Raw genomic sequence first — 14,430 nt, forward strand, 5'->3', positions numbered from 1 at the left:
TCTCTCTCTCACTCTCCGTTTCCTGCTCGCTCTCTGGTTAATTGTTTAATGGGGATGCATGACACGAGCCTGAGGATGAAAGCAGTGACAAAAATAAGATGGCAGCACAGAATTCACGGTTCATCTGCAGCAATGAGGAGTTTGTTTGAGTCTGTTCCATGAACAAATGAAGGTAAACATTACACCAAGTACCAAGTACACAAAGGGGGCAATCTTTAATCGTCCGATGCACGCAAACAAATTTGCATGTCGTGCTTAACGTGCATTTCATGTAAAAATACATCACTTAATGAACATGTACAAATATCAATTGAAATGTGACATGACGCCTGTAGCTGACTTGACTCTCCATCCTCCCCTTAATGCCACACATATTAATCTTGGCGGTGAGGTCAAGATGTCGGCGATCTCCTCACACTTGCTGCGAGCCTGCTGCCACAATGAACGACTAAAGCTGTGATGTTGCGGTTGCTGCCGTTTGTGCAGCATTTCAAAAGCCCCCACACATCCACCTCCAAACTCGTCTGCTGGCTTGGAGACTGTCTACACTCATGATCTCTTACTTTTCAAATGCTGTTTTCGTGCAAAAAAACCTTTTCAAAAAATATATGTAGAGATGTAACTGAGTTAGTGTTGTGAGAGAGTAAGCTCAGTATTGAATCATCTCCTTTTATAGACAGTTTTGTCTAATTGTGGACTGAAGAATATCTGAACTCAGGTTATTTTTTTTAACCCTTTCCAGCTTTATGCAAATAAACCATTCTTAATCTGTTTCTTGTGAGGCAGTTCACAGCAGCTAGTGCATTTTATGACAAACAAACACAACACGTTCAAATATCTTTCACAAGTAGCTCTCATCCACACCTCCATATTGTGTGTCACTGGTTGAACGCCAGGTTTGCCGATGCCACACTCCAGTTAGCTTTTGCTGTTGTCAGTCTCCACGCTGTGGGTGTTTGAGTGATGTTGTCAAAACGTAAAAGTAAAAAGAGATTATGTTCGTTAATAATTGTAACTTAGATAACATTTGTACATAAATTCCAAAGGGTTCACTTACTTTTTCCTGCCATTTACTCTATATTTACATGATAAAAAGTTACTGGTTTAAGAACAGCCGTAGATTCTGTGGATGCTGTGGTTAAATTCATCAAAGCCTTTTGGCAATAGGTCTGAGCTAGTCCCTCCAAGTACACTCCTATAAGTTACTACAATAATGCTAATACTAATACTACAATAACAGGCTTGGCTGATCGCAAATGTCTCTTCTTAAATTCCCCAAAACGTAGTCAAAATGTCCGACCATTTGTACTTATTTTTACAGTGCAAACCTTAAAATAACCAGGACAAAGACTTCAACTTGTGTTCCTGTACTGCAAAGAATTACCTCATATATGATCGAAGTAAATACAAATAAATGTCATTTTGATTGTAAGCTATTTGCTGTCATGTTTTTTGTTGTTGTTGTTGTTGCACTTACTTACAGGGTAAAGAGTGCCTTACTTCTCTTTGTTTAGTCACATTCATACTCTTAGTGATAGATAAAAGGAATAAATATACAAGTTGCACTCAAATTCTGTATTCGAAGATTGGATATATTATAATTGGTCTGTCTGGTGGATAGCCTCCTCTAAATGCTGCCTACAAATAGAGCCTTCTTTTGCTTGAAGAAAAACACAAAAATCTTTCTTTAAAACCATCAGTATGCTATTATATTTGATTGTTTTGGTGAAATCCAATAGGCATCATAATTATCCAGTTTGATTTTTTAAATAAATTTTCTGTTGTGTCTTTTAAACATCCTCTGCTTTCTGTTTAGAAGAAAAACACAGATGAAATCTTAATTTGAACATCACATGTAAGCAACTTCTTTTAAGAATTGACAATGTGTTAATACAGGACTCGTATAAGGATGGTAAGCATTAGATAAGTCTGGACCTTGCAAATTTGGTAAATATAGGTATGCGTTAGACATCATCATGCACTCATATATACATACAGTATAAGCACACAAGGGAAGAGCCTCTCACTCACACACACACACACACACACACACACACACACACACACACACACACACACACACACACACACACACACACACACACACACACACACACACACACACACACACACACACACACACACAACACAGCTCAGCCTTTATCGAGTAGATGGAAACAGCTCTATTTGGGCATTGGCTCCGAGCACTAGAAGATAACGCAGGAAATTAGAGCGTATAAAAGCTTCCCCACTGGGAGCGCCATCAATGGGTTTACTGGCAAATTTTACACAGTTTGTGTGTGCACTCGTGTGTGGTTATTCTGTCTGAATGCGTTGTGCGTACTGTATGCTTGAACAGGTGCACACGGACGCATGAGTGTGTCCCGCTCGTTTAAGTGGGAGCGAGGAAGCATCGGGAGAATTATCCTGAAGCCACCCCCTCCAACCCTTTCTACCCTCTTCTCCTTAACTCCTGTTCGCTCTCCGTCGTTCTTTCTCATGGTTTGATTTGAAGCAGAACTCCATTCCTCAATTCCACACCCTGAGTGCTGTTGATAAGGGCCTCCGCTCGCTGCAGTCGGGCCCCAGAGAGGGACACAGTGTGCCCACAGAATGGCAGAAAATCGAATTCCTCAAGACAATGAGGTCCATTTGTAGAGTTAAGCCAGATAAAAGACCCATATTTAGCCAGTCACTGTTTCAGCCACCATCTTTCCATTTCCCATTGTCGGCTCCCGAAAAATAAAAGCTTATTTAAGAGATAGAAAAGTTGTGTGTGTGTGTGTGTGTGTGTGTGTGTGTGTGTGTGTGTGTGTGTGTGTGTGTGTGTGTGTGTGTGTGTGTGTGTGTGTGTGGGGGGGGCGCGCTTGGACCCCATTCATTAGCATAGAAGCCCGCTGGACTGTTGATGTTGATTTACTCTACATGCTTTTTCTTTCTATTTTCACATTTACGCTTTTTATTATATGGACAATTGAAGCATAGTTTCAGTGTTTTTCTCCATAGTAACAAAAAAACAAATGACATAGCATCAAGTGAATAAAGTCAGACCAACTGTTTAATGATATTTAATGCATCAGTGGAATGGAAAATAAACTGTATGAAAAAAATAATGAGGAACGATTCATTCTTTCCAATTGAATGATGCTGGACTATTTTTTTCTATGTTGGTGTCGGTCAACACTGTTTATTTATTTGATGCTTCACATTTTGCTGGACACAAGAATGTAGGATATAATATGATAAAATATGATGTACAACATTTCACATTTCTATTTAATACAGTGTTGCTATCTCTAAAAATAATATGATTAAATGCTGAAAACTATACTTTAAATATAATAAAAATACAATGTTGCTAATTGATAAGACAATCAGCTTAATGCGTTATAATAAGCGTAAATGGGATGTTACACTCTGGCATTGGCCCATGTGTGCTTAGTGAAGCACACAACCATTAGTTCCAGTTATTCCTCATTAAGTATATGTCCCATTGATTCCTCCAGTGGTGCGGTAAATGGGACAGACCTAAGTGAATGATCTGCCTGCAAACAACCCCTTTGACTGGGAAGTGACATTGTCCACAATCAACACAATGCTGTCTCTCGTGAGCCCCGGAGAGTACAGTAGGTACCCCATTTCTCCCTCCTCTCCACAACAAAAAACGTCATCCTTGTTCCTCTGCCTCCCTTTTGTGCGAGTCCTTTTGTGATACAGTGTGGTGGAGTGTTCCTCCACACCTCAAGTGGTATTGTGCATCAGTTGAACAACCTCTTCAAAAGGTGTGGCTGCCACAAGAGCAGCTGGTCGCAGACCCACCTTTGCTACTCTCCACTCATAAAGAGCAGAAACGTGAACGCCATGTCCCAATGCAATCGGGAGCCATTATGTGCTTCTTCGATTTGGCAAGATAGGACGTTGTGGTGGTCGTAGCCAGACTGTCAACATCAAACTGCTGCATCCCTTGGTGGAGAGTGGTCAGTGGCGTCCTTGAAAGACCCAATAAACTGACAGTAGCTGGAGTTAACAGAATCAGGGCTCTTCTAGGACTTTCTGAGTACGAAATCTGACGCGGTACATTTGGGCTTTCTCATCCCCAAACACTCAGATCAAATCTCATGGGGTTTTCATATTTGAGAGTCCAGACCAATGTTCATATTTTTATAACATTATATACATTTGATTTGTTAGTTTTCACAAAAACTTAAATTTGTTTTTAATAGATTTATTATATTATTATTATTATAATATATTATATTATATTGTTATTCATTTTAGAACACTGCGATGGACAGTTATTTTCCACGGCTCTTTAGGGCCCGGCCACCGATTGGTGCGAAAGCCCTATTGTTCTTCAAGGAATTATTATTCGGCGTTATTATTATTCTCCGTAAACAACTGCATTTTTGGAAGCTTTATCAACAGGAAGTCCGCCATTTTGAATTTAGTCACCATTTTGGGCGATTCACACATGTACTTTAATGAACTCCTCCTACAGATTTTGTCGGACCGACTTGAAATTCAGTCTGTGCACTCTTAACATGTAGTACAGCCAGAGCGATGCGGCTAACTTTGATGTTTCGCCTTGACACAGGAAGTTGATGTTTAAGGTCAAACGATGCTCCAAACCTCACGAAACTTTGCACATGCGTCAGGCACCAACTTTCATGAGTTTTTGAAGATGTTAAAGCCGCCAAAAAAAAGGCAATTTACTTGAAGAAGAATAAGGAACGAGATCAAGAAAAAAATTGAAACTGCAAGCGGGAATATGCGGAGCCTCGCGTGCTGCATGTCGGGGAGCCGGCTCCAACCCACTAGATCCCCGACGTGCAGCATGCGAGGGCCCGCATATCACTGCTTGTAGTTCAAATTTTCACTTCTTTTTCTGTTTTTTTAATGCATGATTGTACACTGTCTGAATTTCCTTTGGGCTGAAAGTCGAACCATTCAAAAACAGACCATTGTTCATTTTGATATGAACTGAGACCACCTCACTGGGTTGGACCAAAATTTGTTCTTTTAACTTGGACTGTGGTCCGAGGCACCTTTCACACCTCCTTTTTGTGGTTCGGACGCAACTGAAAAGTCAGAAGGTCTGGACCAAACGAGCTAGATGTGAAAGCCCCCTTAAAATAAGTTAAAGCTTTGTTCAGGTGTAAGATCAAATCTAAAACTAGGATTCTACAGAAATGCAACAAAGAGCCACCAAGGTTGACATTAGAGAATGAGCAAAATTAGCATCTTTTAAATTTTAAGGCAAAAAGAACAAAAAGCTCATTCCAGTTTTAGTACAGAAAGCTCAAGTGTATTACTGATGGCTGCAGTCCTGCTTTTGTGCATGTTGGGTTCACTGTCATGTCTTACTGGGACACTAACTGGAACTAATGCAAACCAGACACGTGCACTTTCGCTACTATGACAACTTCAAACATCTGTCTGTCATTGGTATGGTGCTGATTTATGTTGGCATTAAATCAATGAACGCATGGTGCAGGGAGGGAAAAAAAATTAGGCAAAGACAAACAAAGTGAGGCGGGCTGAGCAGGAAAGAGGAAGAGCAACCTCTCATTTCCTTGTCAATGTGTAAAAGGCGCTCTAGAGCGTTGAGCCCTGGGTGAGATGGGCTACATGATCACCAAATTGGTCTGACTCTTCACTTCCTCCCAGTCAGGTCCTCATCCTCCCCCTCCTCTATCTGTATTTCCTCCCATGAGAACTGCAGCTGAGACAGCCCTATAATTATGCGTTTTAATGGCCCTTAAGACCTGGTGCCATCCATACAGGCCCCTGTCTATATGCACTGCTGCCAGTTCCTTCTGATGCATCCTCACTGCCGCTCTGACAGCTACCTGCAGCGCGATGGGAGGACAGGAAGAGGAGACAGACTAGATCCTGCCTGCCTTTACATGAAAGGAACTCAAAAGCAGAGACAATCAGGAAATACTCTTGTTCTATATTTCATGAGTCATTTCTTTTCCTCTTCCTCACTGTATCTTTGCAGTTTATTTGCTGCACTGAAATGCTGCAAGATGAGATGGAGGGAGGTGAGGAGGCACGAACACAGACTTGATGACTTGTGTTATTTTGGCATGGCCAATGGGAGGAAGGTTTGCAGTTTTATTGGCATTGATTGGAGCATTATATTGTACATTGTTGCAACATTATTACATTAACTGGTCTGACTTAATCACATTAGGAATGCGAGAGAAGAGAATGGAGTATGTCATATCCTTGCAAATAGCAAATACACACATCATAGCCTCGGCCTCTCTGCTCAGTTGGTTTATCTGGCAGTGGGCCAGGCACCAACGAGAACTGTGGCAAGTTTGCTGACTTCACTGACAAATGGACTTTCATTTCTTAAAAAGGAGAAGGCAATTTTTTGGGGGTGATGATTTATGTTGTTTCTCTGTCCTCAATGGCTGTGGAGATCTACACTACAGGAGCCTCTGGGATTCGAGTTTCAGCCTATTGTTTGGATCGGTTGCCAATGACAAGCCTTTTGTTCTCAAAAATAATGAAAAATAGATAATTTGGAAATGCGACTTCTGTGGCAAACTCCAACTTTTTTTTTTTTGCTGCTGCTGGAGTTCCTCCAAAAGTTCTCACAACACCAGACTCTTGTAAAGGAAATGTGTCCGACAGGGACTGACATGCCAGGCCAAAGTAAGGAAACATTTTTAGTTGGTATGCCTTCTGTGCCTCGTCGCCCAATGACCTGTTTAATGCAGGCACTCTTGCAGTTTGAAAAGACACTGTGTGCTTCGTCAGTATCTATAAAAGCCAGTGTTCCTTAGAGCCCAGCTTGGCCTGCTCTTGAGGTTAATTGACCTGAGGCAGTCTACCCCCCCCCTTCACCCAAGTCAGGGGGCTGCTCAGTCTGGGTACTGAAGCTCACAAAGCTGGCGTCTCTGTGAGAGTCTGTGCCTTTCCTATTCCCTCCTGAAGCTGAGGATTTTAACTGTGTCTCCTTTTCCTGTTTCCCCCTCTAATTCTCTGTCTCAACAGTCTCCCGTCCCTGTACTTCTCTCAGTTTATCTGTGTATACCTCTCAATGCATAATGAGACATTTCACACCTCAGAGGGACGTGCTGAGGTCTGCTGCTCGGACCCCACCTGTTCACCAGGGGCAACTGCACCTTCTAGCTGCCCTCATTAGTTCCCAAGTGAATACTGATGCTCTGGATGTGTCTGCTTCCATGTTGATCAGAGCTCGAGCACACCAGGTGTCAATTAAGGTTGCATAGAGGTAATACAAATTGGACTCAACCTGTTAGTCGATAAGTAATGGGCAGAACCTGCAACAAGCTCTAATATATCCAAGAAATGTAACAGCTGGATGAAAATGGGTTTGCATGATAAAATAAAGCACCCTCTATTGCAATAAAAAAGAGAGCTTTAAAAATAAGAACAATTCTACTTCCTGTGCAGAAGGAGGCATTCCATTGAAAATTCCCAAAACCCTTGACAGGTTTGTAAGCACCCCCATGTCCACAATGGCCAAGACATTGGCTTGGCCACACTGATGAATACACTCTGACACACACACACACACACACCGAAGACCTGTGGTTTTCTCCTCAGCAGTCAAGAGAATTTCAAAAAGCCTCATTCTCTGCTGTGATAATTACCCATGCTGCTCTCCGATGGCACATTTGCATAATCACCATCAGCCATTCACAGAGGACACACAAAGGATTATAATGAGGCAACAGAGAAACAAGAAGCATTTCAGGGAGCCATTGAAGAATTGCACCGAGAGGGGCAGTCATTGTTGCCTGATTTTGCACACAGAGCGCCACCGAACAGGACGAGATAGATGCGTCGATCATCTGTTCCGGGGGAAAAGAAATCGCGAAACATGCTTCGGCCAATGTGTCCCTCCCCCCCTCCAAGTATTCAATTTGCCCAAGTGAGTTTACTTAAGCTGCTGATATGCTGTAGTTGTTTCTGGGGGAGAGAAAAATCCCCTTACACTCCGCAAACTTGCTGCTGCAACAATCACAGTAGGTAGACGCCGCAGGAGCTGTCAGCTACACCTGCCTTTAAAGTCACGGTTATTTCTCCACGCTTTGTTCTGCCAGCTGCAGTATGAGTGTTTGTGCAAAGCAGCAGATGTCAGGTGAAGTTTATTTTACTGCACAATGTAGATTAGAATAAGGTCTGCACAGGATTATGCTTACGTACGCACAGATCTTACCTCAGACACAGATTTTGACCTAAATGATGAATCTAGCCATATAACAGCAGGTCTATTATATTTTATAATTTACGTGCAGGAAAATAAATTCCAGAAATAAACCATATGAGCAACAAAATACTGTTAATGAGCCAATCCCATGTTTAGGTCAGATGCTAGCATTTTTATAAAGATGTGTTTCCACCTCCAACAGCTGTGTGCAGGGGCTCAGGTGTGTTTTGAGCTCTCTTGAGGCTACTGGATCTCATACACCTTTTAATGAAAGGTTCAAAACTGCAGCTTTATAGTGCAGTCATGGCCGGATTAACTTCCCAGGGAGCCCCGGGGCAAAATAAAATTGTTGTTGGGCTCCTGTTGACCCCCACAATGCATGTCAATTTCAATATTTCCACAGGCAACCAGAACCTTACCAGCACTCTAAAGCTGAAATGAATTGACGATTAATAGCTTCGAAAGACAGCAATTTTGATAATGGATTCACGGTCTCAGTCATTTTTCAGCAAAATGTACTTTCTATTTCCGTACTTTTCCATGACAGCAAACTCAACATCTTTGGGCTTTTCAATGTTGAACAGAGAAAACAATAACAGTTTAGTTTTGAGACCAGATTTAGACTTCATTAGATTAAATTTACGCACCAAAACCAACTGGTCAGGGTGAGTGGGAACATAATGGGTTTGAGTTCAAATGAACCATGTCGTGCGTCTAATTTACTACGTCCTTAAAGCCACCCAATTGTCATCATGGCAATCGTTAAAGTGGTTCTAAAAAAGCCTCGTAGTCGTAAACGAGAAGCAAATAGCTCTCTTCATCCAACAAAGTCTTCCGTTGTATCGATAACTTACCGAACCCTCCCCTTCATAAAAAGGAAAAACTCACTTTATATAGACGATCTTTTAACGGCGTCACTTCTCCAGCATCACAGAGGAAGAGGTGAAATCTCAAGCTAATGTTGTGTAATCTGGTTACTACAGTAGTAGTAATATTAGGGACAGATTGTGGTGGTTCCTGAACACTAAACAACCGTGTAGCAACTTCACATCTCAGGTCAAACTGTCTGAATAATTAGGGGCTAAAATATACATTTATTCAAGCTAAAACAAAATCATTGCTCTTTCAGCACATAACCTTTGATATGAAGTTGTCCAAAATCAATACATCTCCTAATATAAATGCATAGGACAGATCAAGGAGGGCAAAAATATCTATTACCCAATCCACTAAATCCCTTAAGGATACAGTAGACGGTGCGCTGACTAAAACATGAATGTTAAGTTAACAACAGAGCACTACGGATCAATAATTCAGGTGAAGCCGAGAAACAAATGCATGGATGCTGCGTTTGATGCATCAAAACATGATCTGTATGGGGCTGTAGCGCACACAAACTCACTCCCGAACAAACCGCGAGTTGTGAAGCGAATGCACACGCCTCTGTTGAAACCGCCTTCGTCTCTCTTCGACTTGATTAACTCGTGTAGCATGAAGCAGCATGCCCTTCAACCGACGGGTAAGATTTAGTTTATGTAAACAACAAGTGAATTATGCATTCGGCAGACAAGCCGGATGTGAGCAACATCTGCCCACTACGCTGTGCAGTCAAGCCGGTTTATTCGAGGAGCGCTTGCAGAACAGCCGAGCTGTGGGGGACGAGCGCACAACTTCCATCCCTGAGCTTGCTTCTCTCCACAAAACCCTTCCGCTGGTGTCCCTTTTCCCCTCCTTCCCGTCTCCGCAGCTCCCTCACTTCACAGGACTCCCCAATGAAGGGACTTGTCATCTGTACACCTCCTCCGTGTCATGTTCTTTTTCCTCCCCCTCCTCCTCCCCATCCCCTTCTCCTCTCTGTAACTTTCACTTGCTCTGCCTCGTCCTCCCCTGAGCCTGTCCATAGTGACAGTGCTGCCTCTTCCTCTGGATGCCGCTGACAGGGAGAAGGGACGCCCAGAAAGCACAGACAGACCTGCTTTGCGCACTTGCCGAGAGAGGTCAGGAGGGCTGTCTGTGTGTGTGTGTGTGTGTGTGTGTGTGTGTGTGTGTGTGTGTGTGTGTGTGTGTGTGTGTGTGTGTGTGTGTGTGTGTGTGTGTGTGTGTGTGTGTGTGTGTGTGAGAGACAGGTGGGGTTGGGGGAGGGCAGGAAGGGGAGGGGAATTAAAATAATTAGAGGTGGGTGATACAAGGCAACTGCAGAGGGAGAAAAGAGTGAGGTTAGTCTCCGAGAGACAAAGTGGGAGGAAAGGGGAGAGATATAGTTGGATAGAGCCATATGAATATGAAACATCCTCAGGCAGTATTCCTCTGACTCAGCTCTCTCACGGTGAAAAGACAAAAAAAACAACCAAAAAAAACTTTGCTTTTATGCCGTAAACTCTGCAGCGTTGTAGACGGGGCTTAGGAGTAAGTGCAGCATGGTGAGGATGATGAGGAATACAAATGTTAACTCTTCTTTGACTAAAAAACATGGGGATTATGGCAGAGCATTAAGTTGTTACTTGTGACGTGCGATCTCTTTGACAAGGGCATCCCAGCAACGACCGAGGGCTGTCAGAGAAGTTGAGCGGAATGAACTCGTGGTCGAGTTAACACACGCACACGCACACACGCACACACACACACACACACACACACACACACACACACACACACACACACACACGCACACGCACACGCACACACACACACGCACAATGACCTTCGTTACAGAGCTCACCTTGGTAATACAATTCCTAAAGTTTTTTTTTCTCCTTGACATTTTACACAGAAGACAGCTATTGTTTACCGTTTCCTTATCACAAAACCACTCCCATCTACAGCTACTGTCCCATCATAGATTAGCAACCGTAAACAGGCATAACAGTTCTTTGCAAAACCAAAAAGACAAGAGCAAATGCAATCATTAGCATGTTCACCTGACAAGCGTATCTGGTGTGGGGTTAGCATCAAATGAATGATACATTGTCGGTGGAGTTCAAATGACATTAAAAAAAAAAAAAAACACCAGCCACTATTCTGTGTTTTATTGGATTTGGAGAGATTTTCCCTCCTGGCGACCCCCGCCAACGCTCCCCAAAACAACGGCGGTGCTGCTTTTTGCCGATCACATTGGTAATTCATCATGAGGAGATAATTTGGTCTTGAACATTAACATTGTTAGAAAATACAAGCGTATAGACGATGCAGGAAGTATAAAAGCTGAGCAGCCAAACAGTGTGCTGTCAGAAGGTAATAACAGTTAAAAAAAAAAACAACAACACGTGAACACCGAAAGCGTCTCTGCCAGCTCTCGTGCGTCTGACAGAAAAAAACGCTTCTGTGTTAATTAATTCAGCGTTCTACACCACAGATGTAATAGCTCACGTCACGCGCACTATACTGTGTTATCTTCATGTATAACTACAGTAATTGTGCATTGGGCTCCGAGCACTTCCAAACTCTGGGTGACCTAAACTCAACACCTGAACGCCTCCTGTACAGACACACCGAGCCCCCGGAAACTGTGCTGCAGTTTTGGCATATTTCAAATTCATCACTGCTCCAAGTGTCTGAGCATCAGAAGCCCCCAGGAATGCACTATTTATTATCAGAATTTTATCCATTCGATTCAGTAATGTTAGAAAAACTCATTCATGTGTACAGGGAGCTAAACAGGAAGTTAGCTGGCTTGACCAGCAGGAATCTTGTTCTCTACTAGCTCTACTGAAAAGGATGCTGTGGACTGTGGATAATGGAGCAATTTTCATAAGCAAGCAGGCAATCAGAGAAAAATAGACTTCACAAACTCTTGCCAGTTTGTGAAGTTCTTCAGTTCAGTTCTTCAGTTTTAAAATCTCCCGCATATGGATTGTCACTTGAAGCACTCTCCAGGCTTTTTTTGACCACACTTGGAGATCGTGCTTCAAGCTGTGAAGTGTGTTTGTGTGTTTGTGTGTGTGTGTGTGTGTGTGTGTGTGTGTGTGTGTGTGTGTGTGTGTGTGTGTGTGTGTGTGTGTGTGTGTGTGTGTGTGTGTGTGTAGGAGGTTCAGAGAGGTGTGTAGGCGCAACTGAAGCATTTTGACCGCTTTAGAAGAACAGTCTGTAGAGCTAACATGACACATCTCTCACTCTCTCACTCATTCTTGCCATGCTCCTTGTCACTCTCTCTTCCTCCGTCATCATTATAACTTAAATTGGCCTGCTGCACAACAGCCAGACAGTCCTTTAATGTGAAGTAGGTCATCACACACTGTGGCATGACTCACTCAGAATCCTTCATGCCGAGTCCAGGCTCACTGTATCAATGGTTGGGTCTGTTTGCCTTTACTATGACTACAATGCAAACTGATTACCTACACAAAGCTGGATCAAAAAGTTCTGAGTCCGCACCCGAGTTACACATTTTTGTGACCAGAGGCGAGCGCGCATCTGTGATTTCTCAATGGACATGAGCAGAGGGCGCACATCAAATTCTGTGTCAAACTTGCCGACACCTGGCAACGTAGACCCTTATAATGCTTCAGAAGGTCTACGGCAATGAAGCAATGAGCCTCGAGAGGTGTTTGATTGACATATGGGTTTCGGGAGGGCAGAACATCACTGTCCAGTGAAGACAGGTGCACCAGGTCATGTGCGCGACGAGGTGGGTTTTCTTTTACTTTCAGCGGGTTGTGCATCGTGAACTTGACCCACAAAGTCAGACTGTCAATGCCAAGTTCAACAAAGATGTTCTGAGGCGTCTGAGGGAAAACATTTAGCATAAACTAACTGAACTGTGGTTCGATGACACTTAGTTCTCCAGCGTGACAACCACCCCTACTCGCCACATTTGCTCCCCACCACTTCTGTCTGGTCCTCATAAAATCTTTTTGTGCACGATATGCTCGAGTTTCAAGTGCATGGAGAAATCAGACTGCGTCCAGACCAGTCGTCACAAACGCATGTGTAACTCTGGTGCTGATTTTGATCAAGCATCGAAACTTAAAACACTTTCTCACAGCACAATCACAGAAGGATCTGATTGGTCCTTTATTCTGCAGCTCGTGAAGGACCCCAAAGAAACAGACGGAGTCGTTAAGAACCATCTTCGATGTCAAGAAGAGGAAGGAGTTCTGAAACAAATGGCGTGGCCCCCATAGAGTTCTGACGCCAACATTATTGAGTCAGTCTGAAACATACAAGCAAGTGAGACAGCTTAAATCCACAGAAAAACTGCGGCAAGTTCTCAGATATGCTTGGAACAACCTATGTGATGGAGTGCACGCGCAACTATTTGAACTTTTTCAACATTGTTAACTCTCTGATGTACTTTGAGTGAAGTTAACTGATAAATACAAATAATAATTTACTTTATATTTGAAAGCAACCTCTACTTTAAGGGCTTAAAACGGATGTTTTTCTCTTTCATCGTTACAGGAGGTAAAGAAAAAAGGCCTTTTTTTTTTCCTAGCCTATACATCTCATTATGTCATATATTTTTTGACATTGGATAAGATCTTTTTATTATTTTTTAACAAGAAACAGATTATGCATAATACCATGCTGTGTTTTGTACTCATTCAGGGTTGCTATTTGAAGGGATATTCTTATATATTTCCATCACTAACATTGATAGTATCATTAGCAGAAGGACAATACATGTTCTTAGATGTTTATAAAGGGCACTGCTAAGTTTGATTTAATCAGACACAGCATGATACAGAAAGGAGAAAGATAGCAACAAAACAGATATTATTAAATTGTCTTTGTTCCTGGCACATGCAAAGCAAATATCAAGAGAATAAGGAGCATAGTGAGAAATTTAAGACGCCAGTCTGCTGACATTCAAGTTTGTCATTTATTCGAGGCGTTAACCAAACCACAGAGAGCCTGTCCTGTCTTATTGTAGGTTTGGGCTCGCTGCGTCTGTCCGTCTGTCTGTCTGTCTGTCTATCTGTGAGTCTTAACTATTATTTAAAGAGTCACCCATGAGGTCTAATGTTTGAAGTCACTGCGATTGGAGTGGGTGTGGTTAGCCAGAAATAGATTTGAAATCAGCACAAGGAACGCTATTAGGGAACGTGATGGTGTGACCCGAGCAGGCTGGAAGTACTGAGGAATATCGATATATTACAACTGTGTGTTGCAATATTGTACACCAGGTTTCTGTTTGTCTGATATGCTGATGAAATCAACACAGCAGGAGTGACTTAATGTAGTGTATACCAAGCGTTTATATTTTCTCTTCTAAACAATCACTGCCTGGAAGTCTCTTATTT

This window comes from Brachyistius frenatus, unplaced genomic scaffold (genome assembly GCF_029030835.1).
Source record: "Brachyistius frenatus isolate BFR_SWC_R1_liver_20210118 unplaced genomic scaffold, ASM2903083v1 Contig_81, whole genome shotgun sequence".
NCBI lineage: Eukaryota > Metazoa > Chordata > Actinopteri > Embiotocidae > Brachyistius > Brachyistius frenatus.